Genomic DNA, 14934 nt, shown 5'->3' on the forward strand with positions numbered 1-14934 from the left:
ATGAGGGGGATGGGATCAGGCTGGGCACTTTACTGTGGCTTGCCTACTTTAGAGTGGATGCAGAGATCATGTATAATATTACACTACAGATACAATGTCTACTTTGAAGGAGGCAATCAGAGGCAATATGCAGAGCGTAGTCCTTTCCCTCATCTCTCTATCTCTTGCCAAGAGGTTTGTGCTGCAAAGAAATGAGCTGAACATTTGTATCTGCCCTTTCCTGAAAGATTACTCAAAGGGGGGGGGGGTCCAAACCATTTATTGAAAACGGGACTCCTGTTTTGGCATAGGCATAGAACATCTGCCTTTCCCCTGCCCTTTTAATTTATTTCATCGCATGTACGTAGCACTTGATTGTAAAAAACAACCAAACTCAAATCAGTTTAGAAAAAGAACTAAGCAATGAAATTACCAGTAAAAAAAGTTTTTAAAACTATCTAAAACTTTCCCCCGAAAATTCAAATCAATGATACACTAAAAAGCAGGTTGAAATGTCAGCATTCTACATATCTGGATTGTTATGTACTGAAGTTCTCACCCTGGGCCAGCAGGGGGATACTGTAGATAGTTTTCACTCAGGTCCACGTATGCAAATAAGGGATCGAAAGTGACGTTCAGTGATTGGATAGTTACAGAAAATGGTTACTGTTGCGTTCTTGTGGAGCTCTATATAAGCAGGCTGGCTGAACCCTTCAGTTCTGTTCTGTTCTGGCCTGTGAATAAACAAGAGCTGTTTGAAGAATCGCTGTGTCGTCTGATATGTTCACCCACAACTTAACATGGATAGGCTTGCCTAAATAAAAATGTTTTTAGCAGGCACTGAAAAAAGTACAGGGAAGGTGCCAGTGGGCAGGGAGTGCTGCTACACTAAAAGATTGATTTCTTACAATTAGGTTTTACACAAAATAATTGAAAGCTCTCTTTCAATGTATCATAGCTGTGGCCTGTTTTACACACATATGTTCATGTGATCGCTTGTTCTTTGAACGCCTGCTTCCCCTACTACTAATATTATTATTAAGTAGCTTCTGTATGAACAGGAAACACATCTTTCTCTCCTGGAAGCCATTTGCACAAAGAAAATCAAGCCAGATCCTAAGATCCTCTCCCACAGATAAATGGCCAGGTCTTTGCATTTGGAACCTGCAAGCCTTTCCAGTAACCTGAGCATTTCATTGGCGCATGTTTGATTGTTCTGGAGTCACATTGTTTCAGTGGTACTTTTGTTCTTTGAGGGTTTTTTTGGGGGGGCGGGCGTAAACCATCACAAATGGGCAGGAGAAGCAGGATATAAATGTTTTAAGTGACACCTGATGAATTTAAATGTGATTTTAGAAATATGCTTCAAAGGGTTGCTTGATGCTTCTCTTTAATCTGCACCCAGCCACTCACATTGCCTTACCGTATCTCTAAAGGGTCCCTGATGCTCTTCTGACATGCAATAGATTGCTTTCCTTCTCTAAGAGTAGGAAAGACTCACCCTCCTTGCTGCTTTCTGCCTAAGTAGGTGTTGAGCAAATTACCCCACACTATTCTAGCATGCATTAGGCCATTAAAGAGCTGAGCATTCCTTTTGTAACCAAATGATTTCACCATGCGTTTGTATTTGCCATTTCCTGTTACTCTTTAAAGTGAGTTCCTGTTACCCTGTACTTAAAATGGTTTATATGCAGATGTGTAACTTCTGCGAATGAACATAATGCATGTCTAAATCAATTCATTGGGGTAATAATAATAATAAGTGATCAAATCACTTTCTGTACACAAGTAATACTAAGAACAATTTCCATTTAAGATCTATTATCCTTTTTTTGCAATCAGATTAAATTTTTTTTTTGTCAAGTCAGCTTGGTACTGCTTTCTTAATTTTGATTCTCAGAGCTCTTAACATAATTCAATTAAATCACCAAGTTGAGCAGAATAAAGGAGGGCACTGTTTTCAATGGATGGTAATGGAGAGCAAAATATGTCCCACAATTCATAATGTGTTTTATTACTGAAGGTAGCTGGTCATTTTCTGATGAAAGTCACTTCCAAGCAGTTAGCTTTGTTAAAAAATAATAATAATAATTCCACACCAGTATGATTGGTCATTGTTGTTATTGTTTCTCTTTCACCTTCCTCATCGTTGGAGAGGAAATAGGACCCCCATCCTCCACTCCCTTGCTGGAAAAAGAACCTGATAAATTGCTATATATAGTTAAAGGTAAAGGTAAAGGGACCCCTGACCATTAGGTCCAGTCGTGGCCGACTCTGGGGTTGCAGCGCTCATCTCGTTTTATTGGCCAAGGGAGCCTGCGTACAGCTTCTGGGTCATGTGGCCAGCAGGACTAAGCCGCTTCTGGCGAACCAGAGCAGTGCACGGAAACGCTGTTTACCTTCCCGCTGGAGTGGTACCTATTTATCTACTTCCACTGGTGTGCTTTCGAACTGCTAGGTTGGCAGGAGCAGGGACCGAGCAACGGGAGCTCACCCCGTCGCGGGGATTTGAACTGCGACCTTCTGATCGGCAAGCCCTAGGCTCTGTGGTTTTACCCACAGCGTCACCCGCGTCCCTATTATATATACTTACCTCACAGTTATTCCAATAAACTTCCCATGACATAGTTTATTGAAGTTAAATAGACTAGAAGAAGTGAAGCAGAGGGACATATCAGATGCAGGTGTTTCCCACCTGTGTGGACCAGATAACTGCCTGCTAAAAAAACAACTACAGATGCTGCTAAAACTTTTATAATCTCTGACATATTTACACAGTCCTATGGGCGAAGAATTAGGGACGTGGGTGGCGCTGTGGGTAAAAGCCTCAGCGCCTAGGGCTTGCCGATCGAAAGGTCGGCGGTTCGAATCCCCGCGGCGGGGTGCGCTCCCGTTGTTCGGTCCCAGCGCCTGCAAACCTAGCAGTTCGAAAGCACCCCCAGGTGCAAGTAGATAAATAGGGACCGCTTACCAGCGGGAAGGTAAACGGCGTTTCCGTGTGCGGCTCTGGCTCGCCAGATGCAGCTTGTCACGCTGGCCACGTGACCCGGAAGTGTCTCCAGACAGCGCTGGCCCCTGGCCTCTTAAGTGAGATGGGCGCACAAACCCAGAGTCTGTCAAGACTGGCCCGTATGGGCAGGGGTACCTTTACCTTTACCTTTACCTTTATGGGCGAAGAATGTTTGTTTGTTTGTTTGTTTGTTTGTTTATTTATTTATTTATTTATTTATTTATTTATTTCAGCATCACTCCTAGTTTAGATGGGGGTGCCCTGCATTGCTTTGGAAGTGGTTTCCATATTGGCCAGGCCATCGTTTCTGCAGGAACAAGCCAAGTAGTACTTGCAGTGGCATTATTTCGAGAGGCTCCTATGAGCCTGAAACATGATCCTCGGGATCCCCTGCAAACTTGCAGAGGATTCCGGGGGCATCCTTCCAGTTTGGGGTGGACCAACTTATTTGAACATATCTTTGGAATGCATTTGCCAGTTGCCTGGCAACTCAACTCAGCCGTCGAGTGAAACTGTCAGTAGAGGCCCTTAGAGAAATTAAGAGACATGTGGATTCTGACTGGGGACTTGCTGGATATAAGACTCATAGGAATATAAGAAGCTGCCTCATACCATGGGCATAGCCAGGGGAGTGCAGGGGAGGTAGCTGCCACCCCTAAAACAGGTAAATAAATAAAAATACTTAACTAACTGACCATTTGTGTTGCAGATAACTCAGTCCCCCCACCCCCAACATAAATCCTGGCTACGCCCATGCCTCAAACTGGCCTCTCCCTCTCTGGCATTTGTATGGCACACCATAACGCAAAGTACTCTGAATGCTTCCATATCTTAAGCAAAAACCTAAGTTATTGAGAAGGACTGGGAGAACAAAAAGAGTATTCACCTGGCACTAAACAAACCACAACAAAAGGACCAGGCAAGACTCTTATAGAAGGAAATCCCATAACTGGGGTGCCAATACTGAAAAGGCCCTCTCCTTTTGTTTTGGCACTGGTACTCTGAGCACAGCCTCTGAAAAGGATCCTAAGGTTCAGGTACGTACGCGTGGGAGAAAGTAATCTTTCAGGTAATCTGGTCCCAAGCTGCTTACAGGTTTAAAGGTGAAGACCAGCACTCTAACTTGGGCCCAGAAATGGAACGGAAGCAGTGCAGCTGACAAAGCAGAAGTATAATATGGTCAAACTGCCCAATCCCATAGAATAATCTTACAGCCCTATTCTGGATCAAATGCAGTTCCTGGACTATTTTTGAAGGCAGACCATACGCATATATTGAAATTGTGTAAAAATTGTGTATTGGCTATTCAGCATCTGACTATCTACCTGGCATCTACCTATTTTAGCTCTCTGGGGTCTCAGGCAAATGTCTGTCCCATCAACTCCTACCTAATTCTTTTACCAAGGATGTAAGAAATTTAGCTCAGGACCTTCTGTCTGCACTGCTACATAGTCCACACCACACATTACATAGCAGAGACGTAATTTGGATGCCCCAGTGTTTAGCAAACCCTTAATTAGCTAGCAGCAGCAAAGCTAAGGAAGATGTGTCTTCAATCTTTTCCCCAAGTCATTTTTGCAATCAATTTGTGCCTTGTTGGTGTGATCCCCATGGTCTGATCTAGAAGGCCTTTTCTTATGCTCTTACTTTTCTTGCGTTTGCATCTGAGAAACCCTGCACTTTCAGAAACATCTGGAAAGGCTTTATCTCTGATAGAACTCCATAGCTTCCTTCGTACGGGTTTTGCTGTAAATAGCCGTGCATTAGTTTTAATGAGCACTGCTCTTTGCAAGCAGTAAGCATATATACAATACTGAAAGGTTTCCCATCTTTAAGAATTAATTCCTCTATCAAATGTCCATTACCATCCATTCAGTATTTACTTTGTCCATTTCGTTTAAGCTGCTCTCTGTGCCATATCTACCCCCAAAGGGGATTGCTTAGCCTTTTAGAGTCATCTCTCTGTTCCTGCATTCTGCAAACTCAACCCAAAATGTCTTACTCTCTCTTTTTGTTGGAGTGGTAGAGGACAACAGTTGGCTCATTTTTGTTGTCCAAAGATCAGCATTATTAATATTTGTAGTTCCCTTTTCTCAGATATGTGGTCCTCAGGTTTACCCAGATTGCCTCCTTCAATATGTGTCTACTTGTACTCTCATTTCATCAGCGGACTCGCTGCTCTGTAAATTCTACCATCTAACATTTGGCACAGAGCATGCAAGACAGGACTTTTTTGGCTGTGGCACCTCAATTGTGGAATGCACTGCCTCTGAGGCTCACGTGGCTCTATCACTGTTTGACTTGTGAATGGTGAAAATATGCAAGGCTTTGGGGGAAATTATTGTAAATTGGAAACTATACAGCCTGCTGCTGCTGTTTTTCCTGCTCGCCACCTTATTACTGTGGTTCTTCAATACTCCCATTGCAATAGGACACCACACTATCATACCTTCATTTTTACACTTTGAAAGTTATTCTGTTCAGACCGTGATTGCTGTGCTAAACCTTCACTCAATTCCATACACAAAACCCCCATAAGAATGCCAGTATCTGGCATCAATTGGAAGTATGGAGGGGATGGTTACATCACAAAGAAGCAAATCTAATTGAGCACATTGCCAGCAGTATAGTGCAACAAAAGCATGACCAAAAATACCAGCGCCACCCAACTCCTGGCACCGATTGCTAATGAAGCAGTACAACTGCCCTGAAACTTTTGCAAGTATTGAATGCAGGCAGGGCCAGCCCAATACATTTTGGCACCTGAGGCAAATGACAAAATGGCTCCCCCTCTCTGCCGGGGAAGGGTGAGTGAAGATCTACGTCAGGGAGCAGGGGAAGAATAAAGAACTACATTGGGATCTGCTTCCTCTGGGCTTCTGCTGCTTGAGGTGGTCGTCCCACCTTGCTTCATGGGAGAGCCAGTCCTGAATGTAGGATCACATATAAGCACCCTAAGAACACCAACAACACAAATAATCATGAAAGCACAATAAAAAGGATGTATAGAGAGACCCTTAATATTTCTTCCATTGACTATTACATGTGCACCTTGTTCTTCCTCCCTAAGAACTCAGCACAACATACAGGGATTGTTCTATTTTACCTTATAATAACAACCTTGTGAAAGTCACTACAGTGGTACCTCAGGTTAAGTACTTAATTCGTTCCGGAGGTGCGTTCTTAACCTGAAACTGTTCTTAACCTGAAGCACCACTTTAGCTAATGGGGCCTCCCGCTGCCGCTGCGCCGCCAGAGCACAATTTCTGTTCTCATCCTGAAGCAAAGTTCTTAAGCCAAGGTACTATTTCTGGGTTCGCGGAGTCTGTAACCTGAAGTGTATGTAACCTGAAGCATATGTAACCCGAGGTACCACTGTATATCATTTTTGATTAGGGATTTCAACCTGGGCTACCCTAGTCCAAATCTAACCACCATATTGGCTATGCAGTCATCCAGTTCTCTGCATTGTTGCTACCCATTTGGAACACTGGGTAGTGTTTTTCTGCAGGGACTGAATTAGAGGAGGAGTCACCCAAAGAGTGCTGAGCCACACACACCTCTGAACCATAGTTTTCTCTCATCTTTGTACTGAGCTGCAAACTCATGGGGTAATTGCAATGAGAAGCCAATTTTATGCAGGAGAGAAAAATCCGCAGAGAATTTCTCCAAAGAAGCCTTTAGACCTGTCCCTTATTCAAAGTCCTATATTCATTATTCCTTTTCCTCAAGTCAAAAACACTTGCAGAGATAATTATCCAGCCAATCATGCAATCAATGCACCATCAGGCAATTGCCCAGTTTGTCATTACCTGATTATAATCACTTTCCAAGTATGGATGCAGGAACAATTAACAGCCAGTTTTCTTCCAAAGTCTCAATTCCCAAACATGCAGACAAAAATAGTCCCATGGAGTACTCCTTCTTGTTGTAGCAACATAAGCCGTAGCAAACTGGCAGTGCAATCATGAGAACAGCATCAGTCTGCATGCTTGTGTGTCGGAATTGAAACACACAAAGCTTCATTCCGCTATTAATCTTTCAGGCTGAAGACTTTAACCTAAGACTGCCAGAATTTTAGGGTTCTAGAGTCAGGTAGAAATAAAAAAATGTCCAGTAGCACCTTAGAGACCAACTAAGTTTGTTCTTGGTATAAGCTTTCGTGTGCATGTATAAACTAGAAAGCTTATACCAAGAACAAACTTAGTTGGGCTCTAAGGTGCTGCTGGACAATTTTTTTAGAATTTCTGGGGCCAGTTCAAATAAGCAATTGCTTACTAAAAATGTGTTTAGATTAGTTCAGAGGGGCTCAAGCCCCACCAATGTGCCTAGAACTGTGATCTTGGTCATCTAGCACACAATTTGCAATGAAAAATGCTTGAGTTCATTTGCAGCTTTCTAGTTTAAGAAAACAAGATTAGTAAAGGCATGTGACAGTGGTATATAAAATGGTGTGGAAGAGAAACTAAATAGGGGAAAGTGTATCTTCCTCTCTCATAATGCTAGAACCTGGGGCCATCTGATGAAACTGAATGATAAAGGATCCAGGACATACAAAAGATGTACTTCATGCACACAGGACATAGCTAAATTATGGAATAGATGCACAGATTCAAAGGCCGGTCAAGTTATTTTGACACCTAAGGCAGAAAATCCCACAAGTACCTCTCCCCTTCCTGACACGAAATGTATGACAATCATAAATGGAGCATCAATAGGAGTATAGCATCTAGATCAAGGGAAGTAATAGTGCCACTGTATTCTGCTCTGGTCAGACCTCACCTGGAGTACTGTGTCCAGTTCTGGGCACCACAGTTCAAGAAGGACACTGACAAACTGGAACGTGTCCAGAGGAGGGCAACCAAAATGGTCAAAGGCCTGGAAACGATGCCTTATGAGGAATGGCTAAGGGAGCTGGGCATGTTTAGCCTGGAGAAGAGGAGGTTAAGGGGTGATATGATAGCCATGTTCAAATATATAAAAGGATGTCATATAGAGGAGGGAGAAAGGTTGTTTTCTGCTGCTCCAGAGAAGTGGACACGGAGCAATGGATCCAAACTACAAGAAAGAAGATTCCATCTAAACATTAGGAAGAACTTCCTGACAGTAAGAGCTGTTCAAGAGTGGAATTTGCTGCCAAGGAGTGTGGTGGAGTCTCCTTCTTTGGAGGTCTTTAAGCAGAGGCTTGACAACCATATGTCAGGAGTGCTCTGATGGTGTTTCCTGCTTGGCAGGGGGTTGGACTCGATGGCCCTTGTGGTCTATTCCAACTCTATGATTCTATGATTCTATGATTCTAACTAATAATTTACTACCCCTTTCATTACACAACAAAAACAACTGTATGGAGAAACCTTCCCCCTACACCTAATTAGGGCTGGCCCAGATAAGGCAGCTTCTTATGTCCAGGCACACTGTAGGATGTTACTGCGTGGAACTATTCTGTAGCCACCCAGAAGTCAGATTAAAAATTTGGTTAGCTAGAACTACACCTTGAAAGGGAGCAAACTGAGTTTAGCCAAGGAGTCATTGAATGGTCTTAGCATGCTGCCTCTTCTGTTGTTGTTTAGTCGTTTAGTCATGTCCGACTCTTCGTGACCCCATGGACCAGAGCACGCCAGGCACTTCTGTCTTCCACTGCCTCTTCTAGGTGCTCTTAATTTGACATAACATAAGCCAAGACAGTGATGCCAAGTGGCTGAGTAAATCTATCTCAATGTTGTGTGGATTAATTCAGCAGCATGGTCGAGGTTTCCCCAAAGCTTTCCTGGAACATCAGTCCAATCTACCCTACAACAATACCTGTAGAGAAAGTGTGGTACAGTGGCCAAAGTGTTGGACTTTGACTGCAGAGAACAGGGTTCAAGTTTCTGCTAGTCTTTGAAGCTGGCTAACCTTGAAGAACCCACTGTCTCTTAGCTTCACCTTCTTCATAGGGCAGTCATGAAAATAGGATGAGACAAGTCTGAGTACTTCTCACTTCTTTGGAAAGCCAGGAGTCAGATGTGAGAAACATATCCAGAAGTATTTCTTCATAGCACCATTTATCATTATTGATAGTGGGGTGGCCCCATGCATGCATGATGCCCAGAGCAACTGCCCCCGTTGTCCTTCCCCAAGAGACTGGTCTTCATCTTCAACCACAATGAACCCTAAGCAAATGCAGCCAGTTCAATATTTTCACTCCCATTCTCCTTTTTCCTCTTCACCCCATATTATTAGAATTTAGACCCACATTATCCTGTAAAGTGCCATGCATAGCGATGGTGAAGACTCATTTGCCCAGACAAGGATCCTAGAGTCTGATCTAAAGTGGTTGATGATGCAGTTTAGTATCCCAGCTCAATCATCCTTCCTTGAGTGTTTGCTGACCTGAATAATGAATCCCAAGGCTCTGTGATCCCATTTCTTTTCCTCACATCCCCAGATTACTGTGTACTTGCTATGAAACTGTAAGTTTTGTTCCACTTTGCCAAATGGCCAATTCGCACAACTGGTTAGTGTTTCCCCCTTATCCGCTAGATGTTCCACGGTCCACACTGCCATGCTTAGTTTTCTTTAGAGGAGAGAGTACAGTGGAGATGTAAGGAGTTAGCAAGAACAAACTTTCTAAAGCACATAATCTTTCTGATCTTCAGTTCTCCTTTTCTTGAACGGTGACACCTTGCGCTGTCTTCTTTCCTCGTCTTGCACCCTGGTTCACCAATGGAAGGGAGTCCAGTATAAGATATTGTGAATTACCTAGTGTGAATTTGCTTTGTTAAATTCATTTAACATGGTAGGTGGGTGATATAAAGAGATTTTTTGTGTGGCTCTTGTGCATGCCTGCATGACTTTCTTTTGTTACCTGTTTAATTTTGTTACCTGTTACCTGGGAGCCAGTGTGGTGTAGTGGTTAAGAGCGGTAGTCTCGTAATCCGGGGAACCGGGTTCGCGTCTCCGCTCCTCCACATGCAGCTGCTGGGTGACCTTGGGCAATCACACTTCTCTGAAGTCTCTCAGCCCCACTCACCTCACAGAGTGTTTGTTGTGGGGGAGGAAGGGAAAGGAGAATGTTAGCTGCTTTGAGACTCCTTAAAGGGAGTGAAAGGCGGGATATCAAATCCAAACTCTTCTTCTTCTTCTTCTTCTAATTTGCCCTGAGCTTTGGGAATGATTTGTTGAATGGTGCAGGAATCTGAAGCTGGTGAGAGATTCAAAGATCCCAACTGTGTTGAAGCTCAATGCTTATCCCCTTGGATCCAGGGCGTAGAATTTTGAAACATTTCAAAAATTCCAAAAGCATGCTTTCTTTTGAGCTTGCCTATTCTTTTAAAATAAACACTTTTAAAAAGATCCATTGGTGCAAGGCAACGGTGTATAGCTCCATCAAAAACGAGTCTCGCTCTCTACAGGGCTAAAATAATGTCTCCAAGGAAGAGCCTTCCCAACTCTGCTTACTCAGGTTACAGTTTCCCCCAGGAGAATGTGCAAAACCGCATTAGCCACTTTCAGCATCTAAACAAACACTCACTCTTCCCTCCCTTTCTCAACACACACCCCACAGAGAAATGACTCTCTCTCTCTTTCTCAAACTGAGCTCTGACACCGTGGAGAAGAAATTGCTCAAAGAAAAAATGGTAAAAAGGTTGCCGCAACAATGAATGGGATTTTTCTCATCGTTGGGAGACACTGGGATGAAATTGGTGTCCATTTGGACTTAAGTAAAGCCTAGAGACCTCATTTAGAAAGCCAGGAAAAACATGTAAGTCTCTTTTGTGGTTTATAATTTCCCTCCTTTCCCCAAGAGGGAGAGGGGATGTTTAGCACCAAGAACATTTTCGCATCTTGGTGCATTTTTGATAACCAAAGCTCTTTTTAGATTCATCTGGGGTGAATTCTTTATTTTCTTTTTTAAAAAACCTACCAACTGTAAAAAAACTTCTTTGTTTCATGGAGGAAAAGAGAGAGAATAATAATTTGCTTTTGAATATAGTGTTATTGATTTCCAGTTCCTTGGGGTTGAATTAAGGATTGGAATGAATGTAATTTCCTTTATGGGTGAGAGGTAATCAACTAAATTAATTAACTTATCGCTAGAATTTGGAAATCTAATACCACCGGGTCAATAAATGGATTGATCTAACAACCCAGAAAATGTTCATTATACATACCTATCAAACAGTAGATTATTATTAATATTATTAAAATGGGTTTATTTCAGGAGACAATGAGATTGAAAGGCGGGGTGAAAGGTTAGAATCTTATTTAAATGTGTAACTCATAAAGTATACTGTGAATTCAATTGGATGTGGTTCTAGTATTAACAAGAGTAAGAATGAATTTTTGCATGCTCTCTAGCTCTTCAAAGCATCTTTTCTTTTAAAAAAGAAATGAAACAATCACAACTTCATAGTGTTCCATGTGTAGTTGCACCATAGATAAGCTATTATGACAATTGCACTTACATTTTCATCAGTTGTCTAATAATTCCTAGCATAGAGTATGATTTTTCTATTGCCAGTATTTATTGGGTGACATTATCTATGAGCCTCTACTATGAACCCAATGTATTGATCGTAGATGGCTACAATCAGTTCCAATCTAACTGATGTATGTGTGAACTTAGATATTCTCTTCCAGCGTTATGCAATCTCTTTCATTGAATCTTCTTTGCTGTTCTGTTGTACGGTCACACTGTTTAGAGAGATTCTTTTGGGACTCTTCATAGTGTTCTTGGGCTTACACCAAACTGAATGGTATTATCTGTAAAACTGGCTAACTCATGGGTGAACTCTCAATTCCAAATTGTTTAGGAATATGTTTTATATCACCATGCCTCATATAAAAACTTTTGCTTCTCTCCACTGTGAACACTGTCTGTTTAACCACACTTTCTGCTTCAAGCTTTGTAACCAGTTATTGATCCCTAAGAGAACAGGACCTCTTATGCTATGACTGTTAAATCTTCTTAAGATTTTTTGCAAGGGATTATTATTATTATTATTATTATTATTATTATTATTTTACATTTCCCTCCCCAAAATCAAAGCGTATGCTGTCTGTTGGAGCACACATAGAATTCTAGGTTGATGAGGCAGGATTTCCTTTTCATTTATTTAAAAACAAACTGGAAGGAGACTATACCAGCAGAACACATAACCAGCAAAATGAAACAGCAATGCAGTTGTTTGCCGATGCCGCATTGATCCTTTTTGGCAAGGATTTAATTAACACATTTTTTTATATGTGTTATGAGCAGTGGCACATGAGACAGCCTGGCAATGGCGGCGCTGAGTTTATCTGGAAAGGTATGGTGTCAGGTGAGTTGGTGGCATAGGAGCTCTGGGGTGGTGGCCCCCAGGTCACCACTACCAGCCCTCCTGGGAGGATGCCATTGCCTCTGCCCACTCCCTCCCAAAGCCACTGCCTTAACAATGCTTCCTATTGCTTTGAGATAATGCACAATTGGCTGTGAACTTTGGATATACTGTTTGAGCACAATGGCTTAACCAGGGCTTTTGTAAATGAGAATGTTGGCGAGAAATATAAATTTGATAAAGAGGTGTCTATAGCCAAAAGTAATAATACCAGAAAAGCCATTACTCTTACAGCAAAGAAGAAATAAGAATAAGGCATCAACGTTCACAATTTGTTTACCGAATGACAATGAGACATTCCTAAATTTCAGAGTCAGCATCTAATGCCTTCTGGGTCAAATTCAGCCGGCAGATGGTACCAAGTCCAACAACTGTTAACTTATGTTCCCTCTTCTCCTTGACCTTTTGCACAAATCAGGCAGCAAGGTAGGGACAAAGGAATTATAGGTGTACAATGTACTCGCTGAAGGGCATTGCCAGCACATTTCACCGTGAGAATTTGAGTTGGGGGCTCTTGGCTTATCAGCCTTAACAGCTTCTTCGTAACGTTCTTTATCAGCAAGCTAGTTGTGAAACAATATGCAACTGCCACATGAATGATAGAACAAGAATTGTTGAAATTTCAACTGCTGAAAGTCGAGTAAGCTAGAGATGATGGTAGATCAGCTGTTCTATGCCATGTTATCACATATTTTTTAGACAACTTTGTTCTGATCTCTGGTTTATTCTCCTGAGCTGCCAAATAATTCATTAGTAAATATTCTACACATTCCACTTTCGAATCCGAAAGTCCCAAACAGCCACACAATTTCATCTTCTGTGTCTATGGTTCACTTTAGAGGATGACAAATGCTTAGCCTGCAATGGGTTTTCAGAGGGAAAAGCTCTTAGAAGAGGCTGGCAGACCGAGATGATTGCTTCGTAATTTAGCATCAGGTTTCCCGGAAGGTTTCCGTGCTGGTGGTGGCTCTTGGAGATGGCAATCTAATTTCGTTATGGTGAATCAGCATGGAATAAGCAATTGCATTTGTATTTCATGCTCCCTCCCTCCAAGAAGTACTGCAGAGTGGGTTTCCCTACAGCACAGGTGGGGAGCCTGTGGCCCTTCAGATGTTGCTGAACTCTCCCGTCATCCCTCATCACGGGGCAGGCTGACTGTGGCTTATGGGGGTTGGAGTCCAACACCATCTGGAGGGCCTACCAGAATTCTTTGGGCCTTGCTCAAAAGCAATTCAATTAAAGTGATTGCAGCTGGATAGGGAAAGCAGGGTCTTCTCTTCTTTTCTGATAAGGCTATGGGATGATGTTCCAGAAGACATTCCATACCATACTTCCCTTCTAACTTGTCAAAACACTTATGAAATGTTTTGGAGGCTATTTGAGATTAGGCTATTTGGTTTTATGGTTTGGCTTTCAAATAAGATAATGCTGATGCTCACTGCTATTTTTCTGGCTTGTCGGGAGCACGTGGTTTTAAGGGTGTAAATAGAGATAGGCAACTCAGTTTATTTCTGGTCCATGTTATTTTTGCATGTGTTCATGAATACGTATGTTCCACCACAGTTCTACATTAATTTGTGATTAAAAAAAAAACTTTATGAAAATTCATTTATAAAAACACATTTTAAAATGATTTTCTCCCAAAATATGCATTTTTGAACATTATATCTTTTGAGTTGAGAACTAATTTAGGACATTCAGGAAGTATGAAAGCTGGTGGATAATTGAGTTCTGAGCTGTACATTAGTTTGGGAGGTGCAGACTGAGAACATACCTATCAAGAGAACCTGGTTTCTGCACCCTGCATAAATTGGGTATGGCAAGAATGACTGCTGAGGTGTGCTTTTTTTAGTGTAAACTCCATTGTCTTCCATATTTAAAATACTCCCGCCACCGCAAGAACTCTTACATGGAACCACCTCTTTCATCCTGAAAACCCACCCATTGTTTGCAAACTTTATCCTTTAATTCCTTCAGTTCTCAACTTCAACCAAAACAAAGTTTTTTAAACTGTATTGCTCACTCATAATCCTTGCCACTTCCATTCCATTCCTACTCCCGCTGCTTTCGCCTACTTCCTTTGCATTTCCATGTTGCACCCTCTCCCAATATCTAAATATAGCCAGATAAAATTATTTTTTTAGTTACTGTAATAGTAAACCCCAGCACACCTCACAGAACTCTGTATGCATGGGGTCCCTGCTGTCCCAGGGAACTGCACACCCTTCTCTCCCTTCCTCTACTTTTGGTTCTGAGCAGGTAGGTGCTCATCAGCACTGGTTGGAAGGGAGATATGGTAGGAGATAGGAAATACGGAAGAGAGTGCCCAGACTGAGGTTGGAAAGAAACTTCACAAGTGAAACAGCCCTTCAATGGACAGAGAAGATTGAGTGCCATCTCAAGACAATTAAACAATTGTATTAACATTGAAGACAGCAAGAAGTGCTTAACTGTATGGATTAAACCACTCACATTTCACATGGGGTAGAGTGAAAACAACAGTGTCCAAAAATTGAAAATCTAGTGAGTTTCCCCATTTTGCTACTCAAAAATTGTGCAGAATTTGTATCTTGTAAATGAGGTTTT

This window comes from Podarcis raffonei, chromosome 12, assembly GCF_027172205.1.
Source record: "Podarcis raffonei isolate rPodRaf1 chromosome 12, rPodRaf1.pri, whole genome shotgun sequence".
NCBI classification, from domain to species: domain Eukaryota; kingdom Metazoa; phylum Chordata; class Lepidosauria; order Squamata; family Lacertidae; genus Podarcis; species Podarcis raffonei.